Genomic DNA, 11526 nt, shown 5'->3' with positions numbered 1-11526 from the left:
CACATTTTTCTTAAAAGAATTTCTAGTTAAAGAACAAGTTCTGCCTATTCAAAATAGTCATTTTGTGAAAATAAAAAGGAAGACACCCCCCCCCATAACCTACAAGAACTTCAGTAAAGAATGATTCTTTTTGTTACTATCCTTGAGTTCAAAACAATTGAAAAATCTGACTCTGTACTAATGCTACAGATATTTTAGCAGAGCTTTTTGAGTACATAATCAAAACAGTGCTTCAAAAGAGGAATATGGTAATAATTACAAGCGAGGGTCACAAGGGTGTAGGTTGCTTCAATATGGTCACAACAAAAATGAAGTAATTGGGACACATACCAAACAAGCAGGCTCAATTAAGTAAATAAGTCTCTTAACAATTCACTTCAGCATTAGTCATCAGCCCTTTTTTATCTCTTAAGAAAAATATAATATCCTCTTCCCTATGGTGGATTTATAGCTATCAGTTCTGGGAAGCTCATGGGAAGCTGGAAAAATAGTAGCTTTCTGATTATGTTGAGGTGGTGAAAGCTGGTCCCTTGCAAAGCAGCTGCTTATTTTTCATTGATGCAAAAAAAGGATACTGTAGGTGTTTTGAAAGTACTTCTATTTACTTTAAAGCTTCATTCCTTAAGTCCTAACTACAGTGCTGCTTTCTTCTTCTGACTGAACCTTCTCTCTGTAGCAAAGCGCTTTTTCTATTCAGCAAGCTGCTTAGCTTGTTCATGGCAAACCAGAGTTGGTCTCTGGTGCAACAGGAGCCTCAGCACTTCTGTGGAAGACTTCTGTGCTCCAAGGGAAACCACCTACTTCTGCCCACCTTACCCTCTGGGCAGCTTTGTCTGCAGCCTGGAAACTGGAGCTCTGTGTCCATACAGTGGTCCAGAAATTTTCTCAGAACATACCCAGCAACTGACCTTGCCAGTGACCTAAAGAATCAGATGAATCAACATCCACATTCAATCCCTGGGCTCTGTCTCTAATTAACAACAAGGAAGGGTGTTTTCTGTGAAGTGAGTACAAGTCCAGTGACTCTGAGACCAGAATACTGGTTTGTGCACAGCATTCTCTGTGTATCCGCAAGCACTCTACCAAGACAGTCAGCATCATTATACTTTAAGAACACCTTACACAGTGGCCAGGAAGAAGATGGACTGAGACCAACTAATGTTAAATAATAAATCACCATTGTGAGGGATGTCCCACAGAAATCTGTCTTTCACCATGACATCCCTATACTAAAATGAAGAAGAAAAAAAAGAAAAAAAAGGACTTGATATACGATTTCTGCTTTAAACAAATACTCCACAGCAAAGTCCAAAACTTCTATGTTAGCAAAGCACACATGACAAAGTAATATTGAAATTATTAAGTGAGCAATAGACTCTGCGTTTCTGTATGGGTCTTAGATCTTAAAACAAAATATGCTTGGTAAAATGGAAGGCCTCCAAGTTCTCCAGTACATCATTAAAAAGTAATAGAAAGATTAAGATTCAGTATATTACATGCTAGTAATAAAATTATTTTGAAATCATTTTTGCATAGAAGTCTTAAGAGCTAAAAAATTTATGCAAAGTTAAAACTTAATTCTCAATGAAATTTAGTGAAATAAAACTTTATGGACACCTTTCCTGCCCTTCGTGTCACCTGGTATCATTTCCCTACTAACCCCAAGTCAGCTTCATAACAAGTAGCGGTATAAAGCTGATCATCCAAGATGGGGTTAGAAACTGCCGGGACTGACACCATCTGTATTTTCCCTGAGGTGAGGATAAGGTGGACATCAACTGCAGAAATACTGTTCTGTCCCTCCTCTTGCCCCCCCACACAGATGAATTTCTGGCAAACAAATCCAGCAGCTTGAGGGAGTTATTATTTACCCCCTTCCTAAGCTGTTGGGTCTTATTCTGAACATATATGTATTTTCAGTTTTCACTTTTAATGACGATTTTTTTTTTCTCTCATCCTCAAACTGGTGATATCAATATGGAGAGTACATTAACCACCCCTTCTGAAAAGCCTTTAGCCTGAGTTTTGTCAAGAAATGCTGAGAGAGGATACCATGTCTGGTTGAAGCTGTAACTGAAGAAGAGAACAAAGTGTGACCTGAATACATAAGTAACTGTCTAGAGTCACCAAATCAGCCTTGTGTAGCTGTCACGCACAAAAAGTTGCCCAGGGACTGGCTTTGGATTTTTCTTTTCTTTTACTTAGCTTATATATTTTTCAATTACTGCTTCACAGTGTTTTATACTACATCATGTTTTAATCTGTTGTTCAATGCCATGCCTACCTTTATATCTTTATACTAATAACTGAAAGAATGAAATCAGTATTTAACTGAAAAAGACAAAGCTAAGGAAACAAACAAAAAGTATGCTGAAGTGTCATTCAAAGAAGATAAATTCATATTTATAACCTTTGCTGCTTTACTGTCTGCTCTCACATCCTATAACTCACTTAAACAGCTGCTTCACTGTTTCATCTTCACACCTCCACAGACCTCGGAAGCAACAAAATCCACAAGGGCAGATCCTTATGGTCACATGGAATCCTACAGATGATATAAATTAACTAGATTGTCCTTTGCAATAAGTATACCTTAAAGAGGTGGAAGTGAGAGCTGCTGCTGAGCCTTAACAAAGAAGGTCAAAATTTATTCTCTCTCCATTCTTCTAAAGTGTATGTCATATTTATACTTCGGGTTATTCAGACAGTTTGACACCACACAGATGGTCAAAAAGAAATCAGGTAAGTCATTTCGAAAATGAAATGAACAGAAATCCTGTGAAGGCAGAAAATAGAGAGTGGTGGTTAGACTATTTTCGATCAATCCTGCTCGCAAGCCAAATGTCTTGAAGAAAACAAGTGAGATGTGAGAGGATCTGGTGACAGAATAGCCACCCAGGGTGAGGCTGAGAGCTAAGAGGGAGAGATGGCCAAACTCAGAACAGGAGGTGAAGTGGGCAAAGGTAGATGATAGCTGATACAGAAGAGGAAGGGAAGCGTGCAGTACCTCCCGCCTCATACTCCAGGGGATAAAACTTGATGTGAAGAATATGAGATGCAGAAGGACGCTCCCATGGGAGAATGCATCTAAAAAAGTCCACCAAACCAGAAAATGAATAAACTGACTGAGAAGCAGTGCTGGACAAGGTAACCAGCTTTCTGTGAGCTCATAGCACGAGGATGAACACTGACAGGAGTGCAGATGTCCCACAGCAAGGCACCTCACGTTGCTCTGAAAGACTTACAACATTAAACAGTCATCAGATTAACTTTTGGTTACTACCAGCCTGAAGTGGATTACTGCTAGCCTGCCCTTTGTGATCTTTCAAGTACCCCACATTTACCCAAGAGGTAAATATACTTTATGCAGCTCTATATGAATGTCACAAAAGCTTGTTCCATTTGTAAGGTTATTTCTATTTTGTTATGTCTAAAAGACAAAAAGTTCAAGAAATTATTTATTCAGGAACAAGATACTCAGGTCAGGCAATCATGCAAACACTGCTTTAAAAACATTTATTTGGTCAAAGAAATTTTCTTTCCTTCCGTCTGCATTCATCTATGTTATTATAATGTCTTCCTTCTTTCCGCAGTGTCCCCATCATCAAAGATGACTCACCTGACTTCAGGTCACTGGCATTTTATTGCTTTGGAGCCTTCCACTTACATGTTCATCTATCACCTCTGACGAGCACACTAGATTTAAAAATTGAGAGCTCCTTTTGTGAAATATGTAATTAAGGCTCTGCTGCAAGCTTGTTTGCTGAAAGCCTGCAAAAGGCTCGCAAGCTCAAAAATATATAGCCTATATGAAATGCAGCAGTCCAAATACTGTATATCTTAGTCTCTTCCCAACTTACTTGCACAAAGTTTTTATCTGTAGCACCAGAATTCTATTTCTAGTAAGTCAGTTAAACAGTGGAATCCTTCCAGATACTATAGTTCCCGAGTACGATATGTCTTGCGACTTACCTAAGGTATCTGCGATCCTGAGCGGTCCCGCAGTCTTCATTTGTTACCACCAGCATCACAGCAACCTGTCTGGTCTTATTTTAGGATGTATCTTTTACTGTGAGCAGACTCATCCACTATTAGCCAGAGATAAGCAACTGCTTTTTTGGCATAAAAATTTTCTATATTCCCCACAAAAATAAAAAGCAGTAAGAAAGCTTTTTATTTTTTTAAACTCAAGCTTCAGCTGAAATTGCAAGCTGGTTTGCCTGACCCCGTCTGTGGTGGTTTTTTTAATGCCTTTTTGTAGCTATTAAGAGCGGTCAGTGCTGTTGCCTCTAATACCAATTCAGGGGCATCTGTTCAGACAAACCCCAGTCCCCTTGTGTGTTGTGGGCTGGCCAGAGGTGAGCTTGCACCAGCCTGGGAGCCATCCAGCATTGACAGCAGAGCCCTGTGCCCCAGCTGGCATGTTCAAAGCATGAACAAAGGAAGGGTCTGTGTAGCCATGCTCTCAGTCACATGTGTCAGGTATGAGAAGTTATTTGGAGGGATTTAATAATACTCTAATAATAAAAAATAAAAATTAACACAAAATTATTGCTCAAATAAAAGAACCCTAGTTCCACTTGCGAGGGGGACATGTACTTTTTGTTTCGTAAGTCCTGAAAAACTGCACATGATCAGTCTGAATGACAGAACAACTGCGCAGAGGAAGCTGAGGAAGTCTCCTTGCTAAATAAAAAACTTTACTAAATAATGCTCTTTTTTTTTCTCAAATGCTTTTGCAAATATCTAACACTACTATGGAGTATGGCAAAAAGCAGTAACGTTATGATAATTTAAAATCCTTGACATGGAAGAAGATAGAACCCAAGTGATTTTATGTATCAGTAGCATGGTGCTGAAGTTGCTCTGTCTAAAAGCATCAACCATGAAAGCTGGAAATATTTCAGTAAAGAGCTTGTATGACCCACAAAAAGAAACACTAATATTGTGCACGGAAGTATTCCAAATGTGCAATGACAGGCAACAACACTTGAAATGGTCACTGAGAAGTGATAAAGATCTCGGGGTTTGTGAAAAGAATAAAAACAAAAGATCAACTTTAAAGATGCCTCCGTAGAGGAGCACGGGAAAGCAGTGAAGGCCACTTCACTGCTAAGACTGAGCCTGTTGCTCAAAAATAGACAGTCAGAAGCAGGGTGAGAAAAACAAAACCTGAGTCAGCACAAAGAAAAGGTAGGGACACATTGACTTCAAAACACAAGGTCACTCCCCACCTTCTACCTTTGCATCAAAACTAACACCTATTTTAACTTATAGAACAGAAGACTTCTGAGTAAACAGTGAGGCTTATGAAAACCTCCACCTGCATTATAAAGCTTTGAGATTTGTTTTTATTGTCTGTATTAAGCTCAAAACATAACAACCAAGAAGAGAGAAAAACCCCAGTTCAAAACTTAAATCAGTCTATGTAAATTCTGTGCAAGGTGGCTGGAGTTGCAGATTTTTAAGGAACCCTAAAGGTGCAATAATGTTGCAGTCATTTCGTGCAAATTATTTTTACAGCACGTACAATATGACATCAAGTTGAGGATAACACTGGACAACACCCTCTATTCCTCTCAACTTATATTATCCACTGTACTGCTTTAGCATAAAGCATAAACAGGATTGTCTTGGTGGTAACTTCATTCCTTACACAATAAAAAAGAACAGAACAATGTAAAAATCCTGACACATGCAAAGTAAGGCCCTGAGCTGTGAATCTACTGGCCAAAAAGCAGCAGTCATGGAAGAGTCCCTGTAGCTCACTGCACAGGCTCTCGGAGTTCCTCAATCATTCAGTTACCACAGTGAAGAAGGTCTGTTTGGTGTCATGACTATAGGTGAAGTAATGCAATATGGCCCAGATGGAAACCAGGTTGTTTTTTTCACTGAGGGAGTTGAGACATTGCAAGAAACGGATAGGAAACACCAACAAATCTGCTCCATCAAATGTGTTTTTAAAAGCTTACCTGATCATTGTTGGCCAAGAGAACAATCAGTCCTTTCAGTAGCAAAGAGCTACATCATCATAACTTTACTTATTTAGAAATAATAGCTGTTGTAAATAAAAGTTAAATTCTGCATCTGTTGTCAGAGAAGAACCTGATCATGTGCTCTCTGTTATCTTTGCACAATATATTTTATTTCAATATAAAGCTAGAATATCATTCTGAAACCATGTTAATGATAACTGTAAGATGTGCCACAATGAATTTACATAAGCTCTCTCTAATTCGCTCCCAAGCAGGTGGCCCTCACCTTTAGCTCTACCATTTATTGCTTGTAACATTTATTTTGCATGCTACAACACTGAGTTCATATGAACTTATGAAAGTATAATTTGCTCCTATTGTTACTTTTAAACACAATTAATTAATTTCCATAATGCCAGTAGGTTTCTACCCTTTTAATTTCTTTCCCACAATTCTGCTTAAGACACACTTCCTAAGAAACCCTTTTAAAAATCACTCAGAGACATTTGTGCATGTTTAGGACCATTATGGTGTACGTACAATTTTTCCTTTTTTTCTTTTGTTTTTGTCACTGTGCCAACTTCTACTTGCAAGTCCCCCTGAAATAGGAGCTTTTCTTTCATATAGAGAAGGTGCTAACACATCTAGGGCGCTTTATAGAGGCTAACACTATTATTCCCCATCCAGAATTCAGATACAAATAAAGACAAATTGGCCTTTAGACTACATTTTTCTTTTCAGCCTTCTGCAACCTTTTTAGTGAAGCAAAAGCCACTGTACTAGAGAAACTGTAAGCTGGTGACCAGAAACCTCAGTGGGGGAATGCAAAATAAAGCCCCAAATGCAGACTTAGTCCCTCTTCCTGAGCTGACTGAATTAACACAGAAGAGTCAAAACCAGATGAAAGTAACTGCAAGCATTCGCCCAGATCCACCTTTCCATGTTTCCTCAAGCTGCCAAGGAAAGGCACCACCCTTCACAGTACGTTGTGGTTGCTGCTGTAAAAGAAAATGTACTTACTGCTTTTATTGCAGATTCCCCAAGCAATAAAGCAGTGAATCTGCCATTTCCTTGAAGCCCTTAACTCAGTCTTTTAAGAGATTTACCTCTCTCCTTGCTCTCTCATCACAAGCACACACATCTGCCTGCAAACCATCCTCTCCCTCCTTCTGCACTACTCTCCCATCTGCCTTCTCAGGTTGCATTTGCAGGGCACTAGTCAGCAACACGACTGCCCCAAACTCAACTAAAAGACCCAGCAATCAGTAGGGCAAATTTGTAGCCGATTGAAATAATCCTGTAGAAAAAAAAAAAACAAAACAAAAACTTCTCCTCAGCTTTGCTTAGATTATTTTTAAACAATGGTCTTTTTTATATATATAAATATATATATATATATATATATCTGTCCAAACAGCCTGATGAATTTTGCATTTAATTTACTCTTAGGCAGACAAATGTTATAGAAGACAACCTTGTACAAGATAAGACAGGTGAGGACTGGCGAGTCCCAAGGTAACTCTAAGAAGAAATGTCAGGAATGATGTGTTCCAATTCCTTTTGCTTCTTTTCCTTCTCGCTCTGAAAAGCCATTTTAAAACCTGTCTTTCTATTTCATGTTGAGCTTGTATTTGGAAAAGTTTCATATTCAGGAAACAGTCTGACTCAATGCTGATGTTCACTTTTACAAAAGATTCTGATATTAAGAAAGACAAAAGAGGAAATGAAACTATAGATGGGTTTGAATGAGATGCAGAGTCTAAAACACAGCATGCCGAGTATTTATAAACCAAAGGCTCATCTATCAAGTCTCTTTCAAGAGGTTATTTGATCGCCATTGTAGCTTTGCTATTGAATTTATATCACAGAATTAGAGCTGGAAGGGACCTCAGGAGGCCACCTTGTCTCTTCCTCGCCTGGAGGCACACCGGCCACACACCAGACATACCTGTCAGTCCCGACAGGTGCTTGTCTAACTTACTCTTTTAAAAACCCTCCGGTGACAGAGGTTCCACAGCCTCCTGTGACAGTTGGGCCAGTGTAAAACCACCCCCCTGCTAGAAAGTTTTACTTGGTGTTTAACTTAAGTCTCCTCTGCTGTCATTTAAGCCTGCTATTCCTTATTCTGCTCACACGAATACAGGCAAGGTTTATTCTTTTTCTCTCAAAGCTGTCATTTTACGTATTTGAATACCATTATCATGTCTCTCCTCTTTTCTTCTCCAGGCTCAAAAAACACAAATTCTTCAACCTCATGTTTTCTAAACCTCTGACCACCGCTGTCCTCTACATTGTTCTTGGATTACAGAGCCCAAAATTGAATTCAGGGCTCCAGCTGTAGAGCAGAATTACCATGTGTGCCTTACAGACAACACTCCTGACATCTCAGCCAGGTGTTTGCCCTTTCTGCAATGCGTACAATGTCAGCTCTACATACAGTGTCTGACCATGACTAATCCAGATCCGTCGCTTAAAGTTGTACTGCCTGGGCATTCCTCCTTCCCCTTTTTTTGTGGCACTCATCTTTCTGCCAGGCACAAAATTGTGTCCTCACTGAATTGGCTGCTATTTCCCAGACTGTTTCTTCAATTCCTCAAGACAAGATTGAGCTCTAATTCTGTCCTCTGAAGTGCTTATGGCATCTCCACGCATGGCATCACCAGGACGTTTAATAAGCACGCTTTCTCTTCCATCATCCACAAGAGTAATAAAAGGACTGACCAGAGCATGCACAGACCCTTGCAGAACCGCACATAGTCCCTGGGTTTTGACAGCTACACTTAACCACTTAATTATAGTCATACCTACTCTTGGTTTTCCTGCTTACTATGAGCATGTTGTGGGAGGCAGCGCCAAAAGCCTCACTCAAGAGGTCAGGTTTCTTCAAGGACCTGGCAACAACTATTGTTAGGCTTCTTTCCATAAAAATCTCCAAGTTGGTTACAGTTATCCTTCCTGAACTCAACTGCTGTTCTTTTGCTGTTCTCCCTTCTTTCTTTCTCCAAAAAACACATTCTATCACTTCACGGTTGTTCTTCATCAAGTTGCCTTCTGTCACCTGCATCAAAACACAGGTCCCAAGAACTTGCTGGACAGCCTTGTGTTTTCCTGAATTCACTTGCCAGCAGAAGACAAGGTAGGCAAAATCCCACATTTCTCATTCTGTACTTTGGATGAGTGTAGCTGCTCAGGAAGCCCTTCTCAATTTTGACCTCCATTTGTGTTACATATTTAGTTAAAAATATTGATAGCGACAATTATTTTACTTTTTAAAAAATCACTTGCTGTTGAATAACTATTAGAGACTCAGAAAACGTATAAAAAATGATAAAAGATGCCAAAACCTGCTCTGTTTGAAAGGTTAAAAGAACCAATTGCTAAGTTTTATTTTTCCATGTGGGATGAAACAGTTACCTTTGGCCATTTTGCTTTGGATTTGATGTTGGTGGTATTTCTGAACAGCTTTTGGTTTGCTGGGTTTAATGAATGGGGTCTAGTTTGGGTTTATTCTGAATAAAACCAGAAGGTGTTTGTTCTGACTGAAATTACTTTGTTCTTTTGTCCTTTAGCATGAGGTTGGATCCTGCTTTAGGAGGAACAAACATAAAAGGGAAATGAAATAAAAATAAATACTTTTTGCCTGTATAAGAAGACTGCACAGTATTAGATGGGAAAAAAGTTACCCTGTATAAAGGCAGCCCATAATAAAATAAGGATCACAAATTTTCAGATAGATGTCAAGTGCCTTTCAAGACAGCCGTTAGACATGGACCTGAATGTGTATCTTTCTGTTTGTCTATTTTAATTAACACCTTTCATCTTGAAGGTCCTGTAAATAATTGGCAAAATAATTAGTGCAGTGACTTCACAAGGAAAAGAAGTGAACTCTGTATGCCCGTAACAACTCCTGCAAAGTCCTGCTATTTAGCACATGTTGTATTGAGAGAGGGACTGGCCAATTCACCAGGAGTTTCCTGTGTTCCTCAGAAGGATCGGATCACGTTCCCCTTCGTTGCTGTGGGAATGGCCTACAAATACGGATTGTTGAGAAAAATTAAAACACGTACAACTATGCACATGCTGCACATTTCACTTGTCCTATTTTAGCCAAAGAACGCACCGTGCATGTCTGAGCAAGAAGCGATTTGCTGATTCGAAATGGTCTGTTCCGCATAATAGTATTTTCTGTTCTGAAAGGGACTTTGTTAGTTACGAAGACTGCGTGGCTGCTCAGGACATAGTCACTATTACTGTATCACAGATCTGCAACACACATGCACTAGATGCAAACCTGTTTGGCAGCAGACCCAGAAAAAGCTTCAAGGGAAAAGTAATGCGGTAATCAGTTGCAGCCGCGTTGGTTATGATCCCATTAAACAAACCAGAAGTTTGGAACCCTCTGCTCGATGACTGTAGCGCAAAGCACTTGTCAAGGCATCTGGGTGCATAGGAAAAGCAGGCTGCACCCAGGCAGACGGGCATGGGAATCTGAGGACAGGATGCAACAGATGACAAACATGCTAGAGCCAGAACTGCTGTCACACAGTTTAGCACTGAATTATGCTGAACAAATTCTGCAAAATCTGTCTTGCTTTCCAGAACTATGCCAAGCACAGCCCACTTCTATAGCAGTCCAACTATCTCACCTTCCTAGAATCACTTTCCACAACTTGCCAGCTATCTGTCTCTTGCTATCAGACTTGAGAGAGCAACCACGATGGCTGACAGTCCCTAGCCTTCTAGACAGTGCGAAGACAGAGAGCATACACCAGTCAATGTGTACCCAAAAGGCATTCTTTTTATGTGAAGAATGAAAGTAAAATGCATGTTGGAGATAAGGAACTAAAATCAGTTAACTCAAAGCAATCTGCCACTCTGTCACAAAAAAATTTTCCTCCCATCTATGAAGCTGTCATACAGGTTGGATTTCTCAGAGGTATCTCTCCAGTGTTCTTTCCAATACATCTGCATGGGTTTTTTACACAAACATACACATGCACACATATACATAAAAAGAAGAGTATCTATTTGAATCTTAACCCAGACAGGTACTGGAAGAGGAATAAAATTAAATGTGTGCTTTTGAGGACTGAGAGAACCAGACTTTGCAAGGCTTAGTGAGTACCTACCATTGTGTTCTGCAGGCAGCAATGACAGCAGTGTGGCATCTACCTCCAGCACCGCTTTCAACAAGTCCGTCTCAAAGAAATACTGAGAGAGAAATGAACAACAGGACCAAGTACCTGATGGAGCATGCCTTGCGTAGTGAATTAAGTGCTACTCTACACTTTTCCACCCTGCCAGGAAGCCAACAGGGGTCAGGCACTCTTATCATCAAGAAACTGAAGGGAATATCTAATGTCCTGGGTGGGCAGAGTTCGTAACTCAGACCAAAACTGAAAGCAAATAAAATGACCATAAGCACTAATAATGGGATAAAGCAGGGGGGGACAATGCACTGTATAAGTCAATTCACATGCACGTGCACTCCCTCTGCAACTATACTGGCAATAAAAATTGCTGTTCCATCACAGGGACAGAAACTGCTGTC

At 39.8% G+C, this 11526-nt stretch overlaps 1 protein-coding gene across 3 annotated transcripts in view; it reads right to left on the bottom strand.

Moving 5' to 3' along the window:
- Positions 1-11526, bottom strand: part of ZNF827 (zinc finger protein 827) — a 111120-nt gene that overhangs the window by 15596 nt on the left and 83998 nt on the right. The window lies entirely within an intron of this gene.

This window comes from Nyctibius grandis, chromosome 6 (genome assembly GCF_013368605.1).
Source record: "Nyctibius grandis isolate bNycGra1 chromosome 6, bNycGra1.pri, whole genome shotgun sequence".
Taxonomy (NCBI): Eukaryota; Metazoa; Chordata; class Aves; order Nyctibiiformes; family Nyctibiidae; genus Nyctibius; species Nyctibius grandis.
The sequence above is the reverse complement of the archived record's forward strand: the minus strand, read 5'-3'. Positions and strand labels throughout refer to the sequence as shown.